Genomic DNA, 21936 nt, shown 5'->3' with positions numbered 1-21936 from the left:
TTTTAATCTCGTAATATATATATATATATATATATATATACAAATGATCAGGATGACGAAACGAGTTGAAATCCGAGTGATCGAGATCGCAGTAGAAAGGTTCACTTGTCGGTTAAAATATGTTTAAATAGGGGCCTCTAATAGGTTAAATATATATATCTTTCAAACTACTTAAGATAAAAGCTCTCACAAACAAAGGATGAAATACATAGGATAATAACTTCGCCCACTCCCCACAAAACGCTTCTGTTTAAAACTACCAAGAGCGCGATAATTTAGGTGAAAACCTAAATAAAAATTTGAACCAAATTTTTTAGGTCATAGATATTTCTACATTACATTACAGAGTAACAAAGGGCGAAATTGAAGAAGAACTATAATTACTTCCCATACCGCACAATTTTAAATTCTATCTGATTCTTTCACTTTCGAGTATACAATTCAAGAGCCAAACAATATAATCGTTCAGAACTTTGCACGAATAGTGTTTTTGAGGTGTGCCGCCTTATGACCGAAAATAGTCCAAGTCGGATCAAAACTATTCAAGCTCCCAGTTACCGAATATGTGGACCCCAGTTCCTATTCTTAAGAAAATGTTGGTCAGCCTGTCGGATATATTATCGACTTTAGAAAAAATTTTCCAACTTTGATCGTTGAAAGTTACGTTGGTATAAAATATTCGATAACCCTCGAACTTAGCTCTTCCATACTTGTTTTATATTAGTTGTGGAATGAGATACAATGAGAAGACATTCGCTTGACTACCGAATCAGCTCAAGAAAAACGCAAATCGTTAATTGCGGTATGTAATAAACTGCCCGATAGAGCTAACAGTGGGACCTGGGTAAGATTGAATGCTTTAAGAGTAAGCAGGATCGTAAGATCTTGTACAAGGGAGCGGAAACACAACAAGTAAGCTTTCTACTCACATAGTATCGAAAAGACTGCAGGATCGCTGTTGGCCTAGTTATTTTTCGCAACTTACTGGCATCATGACACATGTAGAAAGTGATAAGAAATACCCATAAGAGAGACGCTGGAACACCTCCTGCTACTGGTGGAATTGTCAGAATTAATTCCCCTATTGCGGTATTCAACCCGACTTGGTCGAATTGAAGTTAATGCATTTCAACATCTGATCAATCTAACTCTTTTTTGGTATTGCGAACTTCTACTAAGTTCAGTGGCAGTGTGATTAATTTTGCCAATCTAAAAAAGCGAAATTAGGCAGATAGTGGAACAGATGAAAATTCTTTAACGACATATTTAAAGAATTGAATTCAGTTATTTCTAAATTTAAAAAAAAAAATTTAAAAATGGACATAAGTTCTGATTTATTTTGCAATGACGAAAATATTGTGGATCAAGTTGATGTGCTACGTATACGAAAAAGCCTTTGCGATCACTCAAATCAATTGGAGCTTCCAAATACAAAGTAAGCCATAGATTTATAAGCAACTAGCTGACCCGCAGTCGTTGTCCCGCGTGAAATTATGTGTTTAGAAATGAAAAAGTTGAATTTATCATTTCACTTTTTTTCAATGTATCGCAGCTTGATAAACAACATTTTTTGGTTTCTGTTCCGGTGTACAGAAAAGATGGTTTTCCAACTCGTGAGCAGGCCACGTATATCTGGCCGAGTGAAAAACATAGCATTTCAAATGTACATATGTACCATACACTATGCGACTATCCTTGTGTCTCAAATGCAATTTTCACTGGAAACTGAATACGTTTGAACTGAAATAGCAAATTGTTAGAACTCAGAGGAATTCGTAGAATCAAGCATTCTGCCCCTTTGTATTCGATAGCTGCGTCACAATCAGTCAGGTTCCATTACACAGTTTCGGCGCCTGAAGATTGTGGAACATAATAACGACAGATTCAACTTTGAGACGCAAATGATGCGGTGGCATACCAAGCCTATTCAAAGAATGTAGAAATTCCACGATCGATCAATTCGTATGAGCGCAAGTCTCCCGGAATTTGACTTTGAATCTTCCAGTTTAAGTCAACAAACATCGGTATTTTTGGCAGCTAACATTGCGCGTGCACTTAAGGAATTGTAGTTACGATAATTTGTTCAATGTCCGAATATTCGTGATGAGTTCATCTTTGGTAAATTTGTAAAGGGAAGATGGAATTGATATCAAACCACCGGAAGTATCAACCGGAATTTATCCATTTCCAATTCTTAGCGAATACGATGTAAAATGTCTTCGGCAATGTCATTTTTGTTCGTATTCCATAATTGACGCTAATTTGATGGCTGATCATCGCGAAAAGTATGCGAACTTCATTCCAGTGATTATCATGTTCCAGCAATTGTAATTGTATGTATAATATCAAGATATTTCCGAATAGAGCAAGTTCTCGCAAACGGTTCACTGACGAAAGTTGAGAAAAAACTCGTAAATGTTAATTTTGTTGCTGGGGGTGTTTTCTCGTTCTTTACTGTATTCTCTGTGTTGAAATAGACTATTTGGTCATTCTCCAAATTAACTGCGAGACGCACAACAGTCGGAAAACGTTCATGAATCGCAAAAGTAAATATCATACAAAGCGCTTTATTGCAGTTCACGTATCGACCGTATCGTTCAAGATCAGTAACCGCCATGTTGCTTCCTCTGGTGACGTATTTACACACGTATTTTATCGATTACACCAAACTGCAATACGCAACATTGACATGACTTTTGAATGTGAATTAGACAACAGTGGCGAATATGGTACAATCCATATGTTGTCGACTTCGATGTGCTCTTAACTTCGATATTCACGCCACTAAATTCATTGCTAAATGTTCTGCCATTGTCATCTGGTGAGCGACGCTGATATATTGGATATCCATCATTTCTAGTTTGTGTTTCCCAAAGAAAAGCACCTGGATAGTGTTTCGTACATTTATTGTCAGACATACATACCGAAGTGGTATTGTGATGTCCGTAAGGTACATGAACCATATTGGTTTCGTATAATTCTGCTTCTATCTCTGGATCAGGAATTTCCGCAGAAATGATTTCATCAATTTGATTTGGTGTAACCACCATCCACCATCCAAAGAAGAATATGTGCGTGCGGCAAACCTCTCTTTTGCCACTCAACAGAGTACATCCAGCATCTAACAGCACCACATATACGTTGCTTTAAGATAAAGTTTACAAAACATCGCAACTGTTGTTTGAAAAGTTGTCCTCTGGCATCGTGACGATCGCTTGCTGATTGCCCGCGATCCATAATTTCATTCGTTTGTCATCGCATCCTGGGAATACTCGGTCATGTGCCATGGGCTGTCAATATACATACATACTTATGTTGATGCCAAAACGAACGCGACCTCTTCGTGGCATCGTAACAAATTTCAATCTATAATTGAGCACTTTGTGTGAAACACACATAACGTTTTCACGGAATAAATTTCAATAATTTTTTTTTGAATAACCGGAATAAAGAAAGCAAACGACAAATTTGACAATTGAAAAACAAAAGGAAAAAAGTTGAAAAAAAATTTTTGTATGAAAAAAAGTTATTTTTTTTGGAATTGTCCAACTTTCCGACTTTCCTCACGAAAAGCATACGGTTTTTTTATTTCTAAACTTTCCCCGATCCACAGCGAACAACCTCTGAAAATTTCATCAAGATTGGTTCAGCTGTTCTCGAGCATTAGCGTTACTAATAGCATTCATTCGTTTGTATGGGAAAAAGAAAAGGGCTCTTTTTAGGGGTTTTCCGGCAATTATTCGAATTTTTTTCGCCATAGAAACTATCCTTGAGCCTCAACGAACATTTTAAAAAAAGGATTGGCAAAATTGGTCCAGGCGTTTTTGAGTTATGCGCCAGCATTTAAAATCATGTTCGTTTTTATTTCCTTTTTAAAATCGTATTTGAAAATTCATTTTCTTCACAATTTTTCTTTTCGGAATATTTTCCAGAATTTTCTTAAGTATTCTCCTTGTTTGGGCGGAGACCTGTCCGAATTGGTGGTAATCACCGAAATCGGTCCAGGCGTTCTCCAGTTATAAGCGTAGTAACTAACGTCACTTTCTTTTATATATGTATATAGATTGAGTAGCTTTTTAATAATATCTGTTGCAGATCCTTAACTTATTTTCGATTAAATAAAGAAGCATGAATTGAAGGAACATTTCCACAAACGTGTGCGAGGAACGGCCATACCTCCTATATTGAAACTATGCACAACTCTGCGTTTCCGTGCTAACTGTGGTTATCAAAAATGCAGTGGAAATGATTTAAATATTGGAATGGCGTAACCTTCGATATCTTTAAAGAGGTTCTTAATATAATTGAACAAGGTGTTTGTGCCCAGTGGATTAAAACTCAAATTACATAGGAGGAGCAAAATGCTTGAAAGGTTTCATTTTACTAAAAAACAACATGCACTAATACAACACTCCTGAGGGCAAATTGCATTTCACCACAGCAGATGACAACTATCTAACTAACAAAAGGATTTGATCATTGCTGCTTTTGGACACATTCGCTTATACTTTCGATAACGAGAACGGTCCTGCGCGCTACTTAATTCCAAGAATGATAGAATACAAGATTACGACACTAGTTTACAGTTAGTTTTTTTCGGTTTAGCTCTTGACAATTCTTACACAAACAAATACATTGTTCAACAATTTCGTGACGTAACAGTTTTGCGTTGAGAAGAACAAGCATAGAAATGCATACAAATTGTAAACCGAAAAGTAAACACTTTTTGAAATTCCCAAAATAATATTAATTCATTCGTCTTTGCAGGAAAAATTTCAGTGGAATGTTTAGAATATTGTTGTGAGAAAATATGTATATAATTAGTTTTAGGCACATCCACAATAAATAGAGTAGCATGTGTGGAAATTGTTCAAATGAAGAAAAGCAGTGTAAGTATACTGTTGTATTTATTTAAATTTCTAAGCATAAATATATTAATTTTTTAAAATGAAATGTGCAGTGGCTTGTTGTAATAATTATTATGCAATTAAAGGATCGAAAAAAAGTTGCCAAAAAATGGGTGTTATTTTGCAAAAGAAATGATATATTTAAAACTAAATTAATAATTTCACAATTCTTTTATCATATTTTCATACATCTGATACATCTGAACTTATAATATATGTATATATTTATATACAACACAAGAAACGTCTTCTCCATTTGAATCACAACTTAATAGACAATTTTATTATCAATAGGCCGATATATTTCTTTAGAAATGATTCAAATCTTTTCACTCAACAATATTCAATCGCTTCACAAAAACTTTTCATTAAAATCGAAAGAATTAATAATATTTTGCGAATTTACAAAAGTGTTTACTTTTCTGTTTACAATTTGCAAGCCATTTGACAGTTTTTCACTCTTGTTCTTCTCAACACGGAACTATGACGTTTCGTAATGGCGGTCGTCGTAATCTTGTATTCTATCATTCTTGTTTAATTCTTCAACCATACCGAACGTCATTATACTTCGTCCAAGCGATCTTACAACAAAATATTATAATATACATATATTAACTATTGTTACTTATATTAAGTATAATACCGAAATAATAAACCCTACATATGTATGTACATATACGCGTATACGAAACTTATCGGATTTCCTTTAAGTTATTGGCGAGGTTTTGAGTGTAGTGAATTTTCAAAGATACTCGATGGCATTCTTTAAAATAAAACATACAATTTAATCACTAATATAGTATTTATTCAGTCTTATTTTTTAGTTTTATTTAAATAATGTAATTAAATAACAATATTACTTAATTTTTTCAATATAAACTTAAACTATGTTGTAAAATAATATAATAAAAAATAAAATAAAACAAGTAAAAGAACTAACTTATACACTGACCTACGTATACATATGTAATACAAAATCAGGCGTATGTTCAAAAATCCTGGTAATGGTCTTATGGGGGCTAGATGAAGTTTTCGTCCAATTGTATTAATTTTAGACACAATGATATAATATTATGAGTCAAATACCTACTGAAATTTTTATTGAGATAACTCAAATATTGGCCGATATATCCAGCATAAAATCACCAGGAAGTTCGAAAATCTTTATATTAAGTACATAAGTATATGGGGCTCAGGGAAGTAATGACCCGATTCCACTCCTTTTGAACACACACAGAATTACTACTGCAGGAAAAGAATTCTGTCTGAATTTGTATTTCATAACTCACATATTGACCGATATTTTCGATCAAAAGTCAACTATAGGTACTGAGGTCCTGATTTAAACAATTTTTGGTCATAAGGTGGCACACACTAAAGATATTATTCGTGCAAAGTTTTATGCAGTTATATGAATAACTTCCTGATTTGAGTGCTGGAAACTGAACGAATCAAGTGGAATTAAAAATTATGCTATATGGGAAGTAGGCGAGGTTATTGTCCGATTTCGCTTATTTTCACAAGGTGACAAAGATATATAAAAAGAATGCAAAGTTCCAAATTTTATAGAAATCGTTCAGTCGGGATTTCACTAAAAAGTGGTCCCATCATCCGATTTTTACCACAGTTCCTATAACGCCTTGTCATACTATCCCGGCGGTAAATTTTTACGTTTCTGGCGCTTTTAGTTATCGATTTATCGCGCTTTTAGTAGTTTTGAATAGTACCGTTATATGGAGAGTAAGCGAGGTTTTCATCCGATTTCATCCATTTTCACGCTATTCTTGTAATATTCGTGCTGGGCGAATTTGGTTGTTGTAGCTTTAGTGGTTTGCGAGATACTTATGTACATTCAACTTGTTAGAGGGCCAGGCCACGCCCACTTTTTCATAATTTTGAATCCACAGATGCCTCTTGCTACTGTAATCCTCTGTACCAAATAACAGCTTTATATCTTAATTTAGTCCTTAGTTTTGGCACTATATAGGTTTTCGGTTCCTGGCGATTTGTGGACGTGGCAGTGGTCCGATTACGCCCATCTGCGAACTCGATTTTTTTTTATACTAAGGAGCCAAGTTTCAGTAAGATACTCAATTTTATTCAAGTTTCAGACAGACAGTCAACCGGATTTCAGCTCCTCTCGTTATCCTGATCATTTATGTATGTATGTATAACCCTATATCTCTGGGCCCACATTTCCGATATATGGAGCCTTGAATAGTTATGTTCCGATATTGACAATTTTAGACCAGAGAAGGCTTACCTTAAAAACACTATTTGTGCAAAGTTTCATCCCGATTATTAATTGATTCTTAATTTGTATACTGAATTTGTAAAAAATAGTATTCGTGGTTTCTGTCTGATTTTGTTAATTTCGCACTGTAATACAAAACGTCGGGATATTATTACATACAAAATTTGGTGGATATCTGTCAAGTAGGTCCTAAAATATGAGTTTTCACCAAAATGTTGGCGTTGATACCCCCGTTATCTAATTTTGACCTCGGCTCCCATAAAGCCATTTTGTTCCATCTCGGATGTTTTTGAAGATACATACATACATACATATGTGTATTAAACCTTTGAGAGGCGGGCCACGCCCATGTTTTCAAAGCTGTTAGCTCGAAAGTGCCACTCGTTATTGCTTCTCGCTGTTCCAAATTATAGCTTTTATCTAAATTTGCGGCTCAGTTATGTCATTTTATATGTTTTCGTTTAATGACATTTCGGGGCCATGACAGTGGTCCGATTACTTCCATCGTTTCTCGTTTTTGCCAAGGAACCCGTGTACCAAGTTTCATCAATTGTGTAAACATTTACTCGCGTCGTCCTCCTCATCATTTATATATACATATATGTATAAGTATAACTCCATATCTGTTGATTATTTACATGCCTATGCCTATTTTCATGACTTCTTTGAAGTGTGGTTTTTTATAGGAAAATAAAAATGAATTATCTTGAATTTTTAGAGTGTTTTTATTTACATATTGAAAATATAAAAAAAAAACTATTGGAAAAAATTTAATACTTTATTACTATTATTATTGTCACTCGAAGTTGTCGGTTCAGTAGAAAAAAAGTTAGGACCCGGGCCGACCAGAAAAACACGTTCAACAACTCCGCGAGAGAGAACTCCGAGGCGCTCTAGGAAACTCGTTATAACTTCCGAAATATTTCGAATTTCTGTCTGAAATTTTCACTGTATATTCTGAAGACATTGTACTTTCAAATTAAGCAAAAAAAAAATATTCCGATTTTTTGAACCCAAGTTACCAGACTACTACCTTAAGAAAATAAACATTTCAAAGAGGTTCTTTATATCTCAATCAGTCTCTTTTATCAGATTAAGAATGTATATTCAATTATTCGAATAAAAGAGAAATACATATGTTCAAAACAAATGATTAATAAAACAATAAAAAACGTTAGCTTCGGCTATACCGAAGCTAATATACCCTTCACAGATGCATTTTTTTTAGAAACTATGTGTTCAGTTTGTATGGAAGCTATATGCTATAGTAATCCGATGTGAACAATATTTTCGGAGATTATATTATTACCTTAAGCAGTAATCTATGTCAAATTTCGTGATTATCCACGTCAAATGCGAAAGTTTTCCATACAAGCCAATCCGATCGTTCGGTTTGTATGGCAACTATATGCTATAGTAATCCGATCTGAACCATTTCTTCTGATATTACATTATTTCTATAAACAATAACTCATACCAAATTTCGTGAAGATACGTCGTCAAATGAGGAACTTTCCCATGCAAGCATTTGATTCCGAGCATTCAGTTTGTATGGCAGCTATATGCTATAGTTAACCGATCTGAACAATTTCTTCGGAGATTACATTAATATCTTCGAAAATAACCTGCGCCAACTTTTGTGAAAATACATTGTGAAATGTGAAAGTTTTCCATACAAGAACTTGATTCCGATCGTTCAGTTTGTATGACAGCTACATATGTATATGTTATTGTAGTTCGATATCGGCAGTTCCGACAAATGAGTAGCTTCTTGAAGAGAAAATGACGTTTGCAAAATTTCAAAACGATATCTTAAAAACTGAAGGACTAGTTCGTATATATACAGACAGACAGACGGGCATGGCTAAATCGACTCAGCTCGACATACTGATCATTTATATATGTATGTATATATGTACTTTATAGGGTATCTGATCCTTCTTTCTGGGTGTTACAAACTTCGTGACAAACTTAATATACCCTGTTCAGGGTATAATTATTAATAACGGCGCTGATTTTCCTGACTCGAATGCAGCTGCACCACACACATTAATTGTAATTAGGCATGGTTTAATTATGTGAATTAGTAAACGCTCTTGCATAGCCAACCGCAGCGGGTAGAGTTCGTGAAACTTGCGTCCACGGTCAACAGCTTTGTCATTAAAAATGAAGGCAGTCAGCAGCGTTCAATGTCTTGCGTTGCAGCTCGCCCTTCATTCATCGCTTGCGCCAACCACCGCAGTATGAATATTCTCCATCATTATTTTGATTGCTGATGGTTCGGGCAATTGAAAGCTGCAAGGTGTGCTACGATGCATCCCAGATGTGCATTTCACAGAGGCCAATACACACACACACACTTACACCCATTAATTGTTTGGAAGCGATAATTGCTTTGGCGATAGGGTGGTAATGTGTCTGTCATATTCAGGTCATTGTGTTTTCGGTGGCTGACGAATTGCTGCTGCGATTCTCTATGCGGATTCTAGCCATCAATACCGTCAGCGTTGCGGCCTGTTAAAGAGGTGCAATTGTAAACAAATTTTAAAAATGTATATTGCCGTTTTTATGTGTTATTCTACATATACATTCACAGAAATGCACACCAAATATGTGCTAAGGTTGTTGTGGTGGTCAAAATTCTTTCCCATTTCTCTTTGGTCTGTTTGGTCAAGTAAGAAGTAATTGCATTTGTAATGGTTATTTTTCGATAATGTAAATAATCAGCTACCAGTTTTTAATGAGTTACCATTGACGGGAACTGTTCAACTAAAAAGGTTGCTTGCATACGAATTATTGTGTTTATATCTACAATTACGAATTGATTGCCTTTGGGTTTTTCGAGCATGCAGTTGGTGGAAAGCAACGCAGTTTACTTGAGGAATATAGGCGTATGTAAATTTCACACTAAGCTACCGACAGAAAATACAACAGTTTGATGGAAAACTAGTAAGGAAAGTAGGCGTGGTTGTTATCTGTTTTCACCCATTTTCGCACCTTGACATAGAAATGAAATATTGTAATGCACCAAATTTGGTTCATCTAAAAGTGGGCGGTGCCAAAGCCATCGCTCAAATTTGACACTGGCTCGTGCCTTTAAAATGTTGCCGTGGAAACCTTTTTGTATTCGCATGTTTGGTGCCTTCTTGCCAATATTTCTTACATTTTTCTTCAATTTCTACATTTGATATATTGAAATGCAATTGCGGCAATCAACGCCCAATCGCACGAAATCACCTTCCTCGTATTTACAGGTGAATTTAATTTTCGGCGTGTATATATGTACATATATTTGGGAAAATGATTGTGACAATCGAGAACTGCCTATCGCCAAAATCGAATAGCCAACAAATTGAATTAACTGACGGAATAGGACTGTGCGTAGGCACTGAATATCGAAAATTCAATTCCCGCAGGGGCACCATTTGAATGCTGCCAAAAAACTCAAAAATTAAAATGTAATAAGGCTGCATAAATAAAATGCCATTATGTGTATTTCAACATTTGTGATGGTGGTGAAGACGCATTTCAACATTCAACTTCAAAAAAGCGCTACGATACACGAAATCATAATAATTTAGAACTGATACGCACAATAAAAGTGCATTTGCCCTTGTAATTCAATCGAAGCTGTGGTCATTTTAAGCTCCACGTCATTTGGCCTCACAGGTGCTTCTTTGAAGGCAATACTTATTTCGGATTAGGTTTTTTTGACAGCTAATACTTGATTTATACTGTTTGGATTATCATTTCATAATAAACAGGCTTACATCGGAACAATATTTATATGTAAGTCGTAAAAATTTATTACCAATTAGTGATGGACGGTATTGCGAGTTTTCAATATCTGTGGTTTCACTGATTGCTCTTTTTAAATCACTGCGATTTTATATTTCTTTTTAAATTCATCACATAAGCTTCCATATCTGGTTGAAAAAATAAACAAGATTAAAAATATTTATGATTAAATTAAATTAAAAAATCTTTAAGTAGTGGCATATTCTGATTACTTCTTAAACGACTAAACTTATATAACTAAAACATGTTTTTAACATTTGCATTTAAAAATATTAGCTTTTTGGCATTTTCATCGTCCTAGTGGCCGTGGAAAATATTGGGCGTTAGTTCCACTGAAGGATACCTATTGTGTTTCTAAATTTGTTAACGATTTGTTTAAATTTTTTCTTTAGAAATATTACATTTTGCATATATTTCATGCACTACTTCAAACACTTGCCATACTTTACTTGTTTTACTTCATAAATTTCCGCCATTATTAAAATCAAAAGAACGTTACACGTAAAAGTATAAACAGCTTTGACGAAAAATCGCATATACATACGTATTCTCCACACCTTCTACTTTTATACTATTGCGATCACAAGTAACCCTCTTAAACTGTACTGTTAATACCAAGTAAAAATGCTAGAAATACATGGTTTGTCCCAACAGAAACAGGACTGTTAAAAAAACAATAAAAAATTAATATTTTTCAAAAGTTATATTTTTTTATTCAAAGTAGTTTCCTTGTGCTTCGATACAGCGTTTAGCCCGGTCAATTAGCATTTCAAATGAGTGTTTAAGGTCTTTTTTCGGAATGCTCTTGAGAATATCGGTCGTCGCCTTTTGGATAGCTGAAATGTCCTGAAACCAGTGTCCTTTCATGGGCAAATGAAGTTTTCCAAATAGGTAAAAATCACAGGGTACCAGATCAGGTGAGTAGGGTGAGTGATTAATGGTTAATATGGAAATTTTTGTCAAAAAGTCAGTGACAAGCGTCGACCGATGACACGGCGCATTGTCGTGCAACAGGCGCCAGGACCCTGCCTCACGGTATTGGGGTCGAGCACGACGAATGCGTGACAAAAGACGCTTCATAACACCAAGATAAAATACAGCATTAATCGTTTGGCCAGGTGGGACGAACTCTCGGTGTACAATACCCTCGGAATCGTAAAAACAAATCAGCATTGTCTTTATTTTTGACTTCTGAAGACGACCGACTTCTAATCGTTACAGAGGTCCTCACGACCTTCTTGGAATCGCTTAAACCACGCACATTACTACGGGATAGGCACTGATCACCATAACCTTTTTTCATCATTTGAAATGTTTCAATAAACGTTTTCCCAAGTTTAAAACAAAATTTAATATTTGCTCTTTGCATTTTACGACCGATGACCAAAAGCTGCTGTCACTTTTTGATCGATAACATCGATTGTAGTTATCCAATTGCCTTAAAATTTTTACGAAATGTCAACAAGAGATCAAACTTTTTATTTCGTATACCCACCAATAGGTGGCGCCACCAGAAACAGTTATATTTAAAAAGTTCTGTTTCTTTTGCGACAGACCTTGTAGACTGTCATTTTGGTGGCTTGGCAGCTCAGTTTCATTTCATACATAGCAAAATGCCAAAAAAAATCAAAATAAAAATTGTAAGAACATATTGAAATTAATAATTAAATACATATGTATGTATGAATATGTTCAGTTAATATTTTAATGAAAACGAAATGCACATAAAAATTTTGTTAACGTTAATGGTAATAAATTTGATAGTTAGTAATCACCATAAGTTAGTCCAAAAGAATTGGAAGATAAACCGAAGCAGTTTGTTAGACACGTATGTCGGATGAGCTATACAATTAACGGCAGCCTAGTTAGGGATGCAGCTCTTAACGCTATGATCCTATACGTGAAGAATATTAGAAAATATTTCGCCTCGCTCTCAATTCTTCGAAATAAAATAACGTATGATGCAAACGATGAATGAACGAATCACGGAACGGTACTTAATTTCCATGCAACTCTATCTCTCTAAGACTTTGCATATGCGGACAAACGTCCTATACATATAACAGAACAGGAGCTAAGCAACCTAAGACAGGGTGTAATGTCGGTTGTAGAATTTCCATTATCAAATATTACCACATACTTAAGTAATAACCTTGTTTGGGGTTAGGCAGATCATCTACGAATTAGAAGGCTGAAAATCTAATCTAATCATAGGGTGCGGTTCCTTTAAAAGTAGCGATGTGCCCAATTGGAAAATTTGTAATGTGGAAGACAATGGTGTCGAAAAAATTGCGAAAACAATGGATTAATATTCATATAAAAGATTAAAATGATAATAATAAGGAACATAAAGTTTCCAATAATCAAGCCAAAGGAAATAATGACAAAAATCAAAATACTAATAATAAGGAACATACAAGGTGTGTTCCAAAGTAAACAGGACTTTAAAAAAAACATAACAAATGGTTTTTTCGGCAAAATCAATTTATTTTATTCAAAATAGTCTCCTTTTGCTTCAATACAGATTTTTGCACGGTTCAAAAGCATGTCGAACGAGTGTTTTAGCTCGTTGGCCGGTATGGCCACCAGTATGCCGGTGCAAGCCTTTTGAATGGCCTCTACGTCTGCATAACGCTTTCCTTTCATGGGCAAATGCATTTTTTTGAAAAGGAAGAAGTCACACGGTGCCATATCAGGTGCATACGGGAAGTGGTTAATGGTTAAAATGTGAGTTTTGGTCAAATAATCGGTCACAAGCGTGGATCGATGAGAGCAATTTTTGGCCATCAGTCAACTTGTGCGGAACAAACCATGCACACACTTTTCGTAAGCCCAAATATTCGGTCAAAATGCAATAAATCGATGTTTTGGAGATAATGATGATTTCGGCAGATTTTTGATGAATTCACGCACAATTTCGATGGAATTTCCGGTGATTACGGATTTTGATTGGCCCACATGTTCATCGTCATTTATGTCCTCACGACCACTTTGAACACGTTGAGACCACTCGTGCACTCTGCTACGGGATAGGCAATCATCGCCATAAACTTGTTTCATCAATTGAAATGTTTCGGTAAAAGTTTTACCAATTTTAAAACAAAATTTAATGTTGGCTCTTTGTTCGAAGCTCATTTTCGCACCGATAACACAAACATAAAGACACTTAAAAAATCGAGGGAAATAACGGCAAAAAATAAAATAAGACCAAAAAGGAACATAAAGTTTTCACAAATCGAGTCGACGGAAAAATTAAAGAAATGAAAAGTAAGGAACAGGAAACAAGCCGAAAGTAATAATGGCAAAAATAAAAAATAAATTTAAAAAATTGAGGAACATAAAGTTTCCATATAGCCAACAGAGTATTTTGGCGATAGCATTATGTCAAAAATATATGTTTTATCTCAAGGACATAAAGATCCTGAAACATCAACCCATGATTGGAAATATTGGGTAGTCGAAAAAGCGAAATTTTTAAAATTAATAATCAGGATGAACATCTCTTTGAATATACAAGGTGCGTTCTAAAGTAAATAGGACTGTTTGAATCTAGCGACCCCTTTTGGCGCCATCTATATGTCTGATGCGTTAGAATCTGCTATCTTTATCGATTGTCCAGTGAGAATTTCAAACTATTCAAATACAATTGTATTAGCCACAGACGCAACTAATGTTGCAACAGGCGCTGTGCTTTCACAAGAAGGTAAACTAATAACTTTCATTTCATGAACTTTAAATAAAACAGAAAGAAATTATGCCACAAATGAAAAAGGATTATACGCTATTGCATTGTACGCGGATAAACTTCAAATTTATTTAGCAAATTAATGGTTTCCTACAAGGTTTTGGACACCATTCACAAAATATTTCCAGGAGAGTTTTTCCTGTTCAATCAGTTGTTCTTAAACTTCCTTTCTCAGGTGCCGTATTTGTGAACCTACAAATATTCTCTCTTTAATTTTTTCTCCTCTGAGTTTGGGAGGGGAGCTTTTATAAAATTTTTGGCGCTATGTTTAATTTGCCAAGGACTAGTTTGAATACTGGGTGTTTGGACTAGATTGTAATGCCTTTTGTTTGCTTCAAACAAAACTGACAAGTACTTTTGTTTGTTTCGGTTCAAATCATTGGTGTAGCAAATGTCAGTATTTATTAACTAAAAATAAAATTTATAATTTATATATTAACATTCTCTGCTAACACGTTACAGATTGACGTTTTCGTCGAAATCAAAACCTGTAAATTCCCGTAAGCGATTTCTGTTCATTCTAGCTCCATCTATTTCGAAAATAAATTTGTGTAGAGCCGTTATGCTTTCTTTGTGGCTTGCTCTCAGCTTCTGACGAACAAATTCGAATTTTTCATAATTCGCCGAGGCAGTACAATTTTTTTGCGCCACTTTATTAGATTAAAATGTTGAGCTTTATGCTTCATATTTTTTTTAACACTTTTCACTTTGCAATGATGGGAAATTTATATTTTTTTCTTTCGGTTGCGCCCACAAAATACTTACATATATATATACATATGTGGGGTTTGTTTCCACACATTGTAGCTTCGTTTAAGACAAAAACATGGATATTGCGGTTTAATTTTATTTTAAAACATTTTATAACGTACAAAGGTTTTATTAACGTGTACACAATAGCTTTTAGTTTGTAAAATAATGAAATAAACTGTTTACTTGGAAAAACGCTTCGCTTAGAATCAACGTCGACATCTGCGTACGGTTACGCGTTCTCAAATCAAATTGTTGCTTCTCATTAAAATTTACTGATTCGGAGTCTCTTGTTCGAAACTTCTGCCGAAAAGGGGTTTTCGTATTGCTCAAACCCTACACATATGATGTAAGTTAGTCGAATGCAAAAGTTTTAAATTTAGTCGTATGAGCCAGAAATTAATATGAAACTGTAAAAAAAACTGCTAAGTTTAGCTGATTTCGGCATTGAGTACGGATTACTTTTCGTTGACTGTGTTAGGATAGTTCAGTTTGGAAGCATCTGATGGCTTTATCGTCTCTATCGTTTAACCCTAACAAGAGCTGTAATTATTTAATGCTAAAAATATTATATAGTATAATATAATAATCTTCTACAAAGAATACTGACCATATAGTAAGAAGAAGCATTATCACCCAAACTCTACTTCAATCGCATTATATAAATGTCTACGTTCGTTATGGCCCTTTATTGTTGTTCAAAGCAAGCTATTCACACTTAAATTGAATTTCTTCTTTCTGCATGCAAATTGAATAGACCCCTTGCGGTTAAATCGCTTTAGCCGATCCTACGCTTAACTGGCAAAGTATCAGTCAGTCGGTTTAGTTTCAATAGCATAGTCACAGCTTCTCTGCTTTGAATTTTCAACTTAAATAGTTTACTGGATAGATATCTACGATGGAATCTGCATGTTTGCTTGTACTTCAACAAGCGTTTTGCTTGTCTACTCATGTTTGTCGTTGTCTCCCGCGAACAATCGACTGCCATAATCATTGTCCGACATTGAAGTACATGTTACGGAGCCGTGTGGCAGGGTCTTGTTTGGCCGTGAAGGCCTTGACTTTTGTTACTCCATCTCGCTTGTTGTATTTGTGATGCTATTATTGTTTGTATTGGTTGTTGCTCGACATCGCATTCAAGTGATCAAAGTCGGTAGACAGCGACCTTAGGCGCAACACAACTATTGCCTGACTAGAATCACAGTACGTGCAGTTGAAGGGCCACAGGACAGCAAGAATGGAAATCAAATGGGTAAAAAAGTCTTATTAGTACAATATTAACTTGTAAATGTGATGCCCTTGGAAATCACTATGGTTATGTTCCAGTGCTGCGCTTAGGTGTAGCGCAGACAACCGATCTAGGTGGATCAATACATGTACACGAACATATGTATTTGTATTACTGATCTATACCATTTCTTCGCAAATTATCCATTGAGAGGAAGAAAATAAGGTACCACTTCAGCAATAGTTGGCAATGTGGTTGACGCGGTCCTCTAACAACTGACAGCAGCTTATCTGCCTGTGAAGCTTTAACAGTGTTGTAATTTTTGCGATTTTTATTTTCCATTACCTTTGGAGTGTCGCTTGGTACAATTTCATTCAATAGCAACTCTCGCGTCTTGGTTAGTATATGTGTGTTTGTTGCTGCTCCGTCTACAATTCCAATTTGATGTTTATCTACTGAATATTTTGCATCGCATGATCGCCCAAGCCTTGTCAGTTTGCATTTTTTCTTTTCGTAATTGTTTCGCGTGATGTAAGTGCAGCATCGAGTGTAGGAGAACCGAAACACAAGCAATTGAAGGCTCCATAAGAATATTGGGCAAGGCTGTTATAATTGGTTTTAGCGATAAAATCGATGAGGGTGATGCTCAACAATAAAAAATATATTACACAGCCTGTGTTCTAGTTACCCTTGATATTAATCGTGGACTGCACCCGCGATCGCTATTAAACTGTTTTATGATAATGAGTACATTTTATATAAATTGTTTTAAAAGCATTAAATCAGATAAAAACGTCTAGCTGCTTAATTAGCGAGGTGATTGTTATTAAATTGGGTGCAATGAGTCACACTGAAATCGTAATAGCCAAACGATCAAACGAAACTATAATACTATACAAATAGAGAAGGTGTAACATAATAATACTCGTATAACATATTTAAAGAAAATCAAAGTTAAATGTGGTAAAAAAAATTATTATACCTAATGATAAATAAGACTGAACTATGTATATCGAAATTCTGGACATTTGTATATAAATAAATAAAAGATACCCTGTCTGAAAGTATCGGGAATTCTTCATTTAAATCTCCCGCTTATATGGAAGACACTTAAATTTTCTTTTCTAGGTTGGTACAACTGTCCTTAATTATGATGCCAAAAATTAGCGCGATCTGTGAACCAGAGTGTTTACAGCAGCTGTTTATGTCAGTCGACCTCAGTAGTGTTTCTCGAATTTTACAATGACCGAAAATATTGAACAACGTATTTGTATTGAATTTTGCGAACGATTTTTCGTGTGCCGACGCATTGAAAATGTTGCAGAAGGCTTTTACTGAATCTGCTTTATCAAAAACGCGCACTTACGAGTGGTACAGAGCATTCAAGGAGGGTCGGGAGACCGTTGAATACATGCCTCGTTCTGAACGGCCTTCAACGAGTGTGACCGATGATAACGTTGAACAAGTAAGGAAGGGCTAAGTTCGGGTGTCACCGAACATTTTATACTCTCGCGTGTTAAAGTGATAATCGAGATTTCATTATCCGTCATTTACACATTTTTCAAATACCGTATTTGTGTAAAGTTTTATTCCGCTATCATCATTGGTTCCTAATGTATATACTCGTATTATACAGAAAAGGCATTAGATGGAATTCAAAATAGCGTTATATTGGAAGAAGGCGTGGTTGTGAACCGATTTCACCCATATTTCGTACATGTCATCAGGGTGTTAAGAAATTATTATATACCGAATTTCATTGAAATCGATCTAGTAGTTCCTGAGATATGGTTTTTGGTCCATAAGTGGGCGACGCCACACCCATTTTCAATTTTTAGAAAAAGCCTGGATGCAGCTTCCTTCTGCCATTTCTTCCGTAAAATTTAGTATTTCTGACGTTTTTTGTTAGTCGGTTAACGCACTTTTAGTGATTTTCAACATAACCTTTGTATGGGAGGTGGGCGTGGTTATTATCCGATTTCTTCCATTTTTGAACTGCATATGGAAATGCCTGGAGGAAACGACTCTGTAGAGTTTGGTTGACATAGCTTTAGTAGTTTCCGAGATATGTACAAAAAACTTAGTAGGGGGCGGTCCACGCCCACTTTTCAAAAAAAATTACGTCCAGATATGCCCCTCCCTAATGCGTTCCTTTGGGTCAAATTTCACTTTAATATCTTTATTTATGGCTTAGTTATGACACTTTATAGGTTTTCGGTTTCCGATTTTACCCACCTTCGAACTTAACCTTCTTATGGAGCCAAGAAATACGTGTACCAAGTTTCATCATGATATCTCAATTTTTACTCAAGTTACAGCTTGCACGGACGGACAGACGGACGGACGGACAGACAGACATCCGGATTTCAATTCTTCTCGTCACCCTGATTACTTTGGTATATATAACCCTGTATCTGACCCTTTTAGTTTTAGGACTTACAAACAACCGTTATGTGAACAAAACTATAATACTCTACTTAGCAACTTTGTTGCGAGAGTATAAAAAAAGCTTTGGTGCAGCTTCCTTCTTCCATTTCTTCCGTAAAATTTAGTGTTTCTGACGTTTTTTGTTAGTCGGTTAACGCACTTTTAGTGATTTTCAACATAACCCTTGTATGGGAGGTGGGCGTGGTTATTATCCGATTTCTTCCATTTTTGAACTGCATATGGAAATGCCTGGAGGAAACGACTCTATAGAGTTTGGTTGACATAGCTATAGTAGTTTCGGAGATATGTACAAAAAACTTAGTAGGGGCTGAGCCACGCCCAATTTTCCCAAAAAGTTAGGTCCAAATATGCCCCTCCTTAATGCGATCCTTTCTGCCAAATTTCACTTTAATATCTTTATTTATGGCTTAGTTATGTCACTTTATAGGTTTTCGGTTTTCGCCATTTTGTGGGCGTGGCAGTGGGCCGATTTTGCCCATCTTCGAACTTAACCTTCTTATGGAGCCAAGAAATACGTGTACCAAATTTCATCATGATATCTCAATTTTTACTCAAGTTACAGCTTGCACGGACGGACGGACGGACGGACATACAGACATCCGGATTTCAACTCTACTCGTCACCCTGATCACTTTGGTATATATAACACTATATCTGACTCTTTTAGTGTTAGGACTTACAAACAACCGTTATGTGAACAAAACTATAATACTCTCCTTAGCAACTTTGTTGCGAGAGTATAAAAAGAAACACATGAAAACAATTGTAACAGCGCTGAATGTGGTGTTGCAGTGTGCACATCAGCCGTTTTTCCTCTTCGCTGTTTGGCGCCAATTGGAGACTGTAAGTGTAGACAGATCCTTCTTCTTCCTCTGGCGAGTACTATATCAAACACTCTCAGAGCCGGAGTGTTTTCATCCATTCGGAAGACATGACCTAGCCAGCGAGCCGTCGTACTTTTCCTACAACTCCTCATTCCATGGACTACGGTATTCGCCGTTGCTGATGCACAAAGAACCATAAATCTTCCGCAGAACCTTTCGTTTGAAAACTCGTAACGCCGACTCATTAGATGCCGTCATCGCCCATGCTTTTGCACCATATAGGAAGACGGAGATAATGAGTCGTTTTACTCAGTTCGAAGTAGTACCTGTTGGCAAGAGTTATTCTGCGTTGGATTTTGATGCCGACATGGCCGTTAGTGCTAATTTTGGTTCCAACATAGACGAAATTATCTACGACTTCGAATTTATGACTGTCAACAGTGATGGAGCCTAGTCCCGAAAAAGACGACTGTTTGTTTGAAGGCAGGATATATTTCGTCTTGCACTCGTTCGCTACCAGACCCATTTGTTTCTCTTTCCTTATCCAGTCTGAAAAAATCAAATGATATCAATATCATCGGGTTACATCAGTAGATTTACACTCTTCTAGAAGATTGTACCTTCCCTATTTAGCTGTGCGATTATTTTCTCCAGGAGTAGATTGAAAAAGTACTGAAGAAGGCTTTACTCGTTCACCCAATACGCTTGATAGACTCTTATACGCGATGTTTAAAAGGCTTATCCCACGTTAGTTGGCGCAGATTGTGGGGTTTCCCTTTTTGTGGATCAGACAGAGCGCACTTAAATTCCAATCGTGTCCGACCATATCTTACAAAGAAGTTGATGCATGCTCCTTATCAGTGCTTCGCCGCCGTGCATTCCATCGGCCTTTGTTGGTTTTCAGACGGGTAGTTGCTATTCGGACTTCTTCATGGCCGGGCAATGGAACGTCAATAGAAATCGGGTTCACCACCTTCTGATATTATGCCTTCACTGCCGTTCAGGAGGCTGGAGAAATGTCCTTTCCATAACTTTAGTATGCTCTAGGCATCGGTAACAACAGGGATGGGCACATTTTTAGCCCTCAAAGTTAGCAAAGTGCGCACGAGTGCTAGATGAGGGGAATATCAGTTTACGGAGGGAGGGCATAAAATGTTGCGAAAAAAATCAATTACATTTCTCCGTAACTTAATGTTCATCGCAGAATACTGACATTGTACACAAATTAAAAAGCGGAAGTATACTTCATATCAGAATTGTACAGTTGTGTGAACAAAAAGAGGTAAACATAATTTGCAGGTTGTAGAGATTCGCAATAATATTTGTTTATATTTATCTTTGCATGGTGGGAAGTTCTAATCACTGGTAGGAAAAAATTATATGAGTTATACTTGTATCTAAAAACAATTTTATTTAATAAGAAAACAGCGCATTTTTAAACTCTCGCAACAAAGTTGCTAAGGAGAGTATTATAATTTTGTTCACATAACGGTTGTTTGTAAGTCCTAAAACTAAAAGAGTCAGATATAGGGTTATATATTCCAAAGTGATCAGGGTGACGAGTAGAGTTGAAATCCGGATGTCTGTCTTTCCGGCCGTCCGTCTGTCTGTCCGTCCGTCCGTCTGTCCGTCCGTCCGTGCAAGCTGTAACTTGAGTAAAAATTGAGATATCATGATGAAATTTGGTACACGTATTTCTTGGCTCCATACGAAGGTTAAGTTCGAAGGTGGGCAAAATCGGCCCACTGCCACGCCCACAAAATGGCGGAAAAACCTATAAAGTGTCATAACTAAGCCATAAATAAAGATATTAAAGTGAAATTTGACCCAAAGGAACGCATTAGGAGGGGCATAATCGGACATAATTTTTTTGGAAAAATGGGCGTGGCCCCGCCCCCACTAAGTTTTTTGTACATATCTCGGAAACTACTATAGCTATGTCAACCAAACCTTATAGAGTCGTTTCCTCCAGGCATTTCCAT

The sequence above is a fragment of the Bactrocera neohumeralis genome, chromosome 2 (assembly GCF_024586455.1).
Source record: "Bactrocera neohumeralis isolate Rockhampton chromosome 2, APGP_CSIRO_Bneo_wtdbg2-racon-allhic-juicebox.fasta_v2, whole genome shotgun sequence".
NCBI lineage: Eukaryota > Metazoa > Arthropoda > Insecta > Diptera > Tephritidae > Bactrocera > Bactrocera neohumeralis.
Note: the sequence above shows the minus strand (reverse complement) of the source record.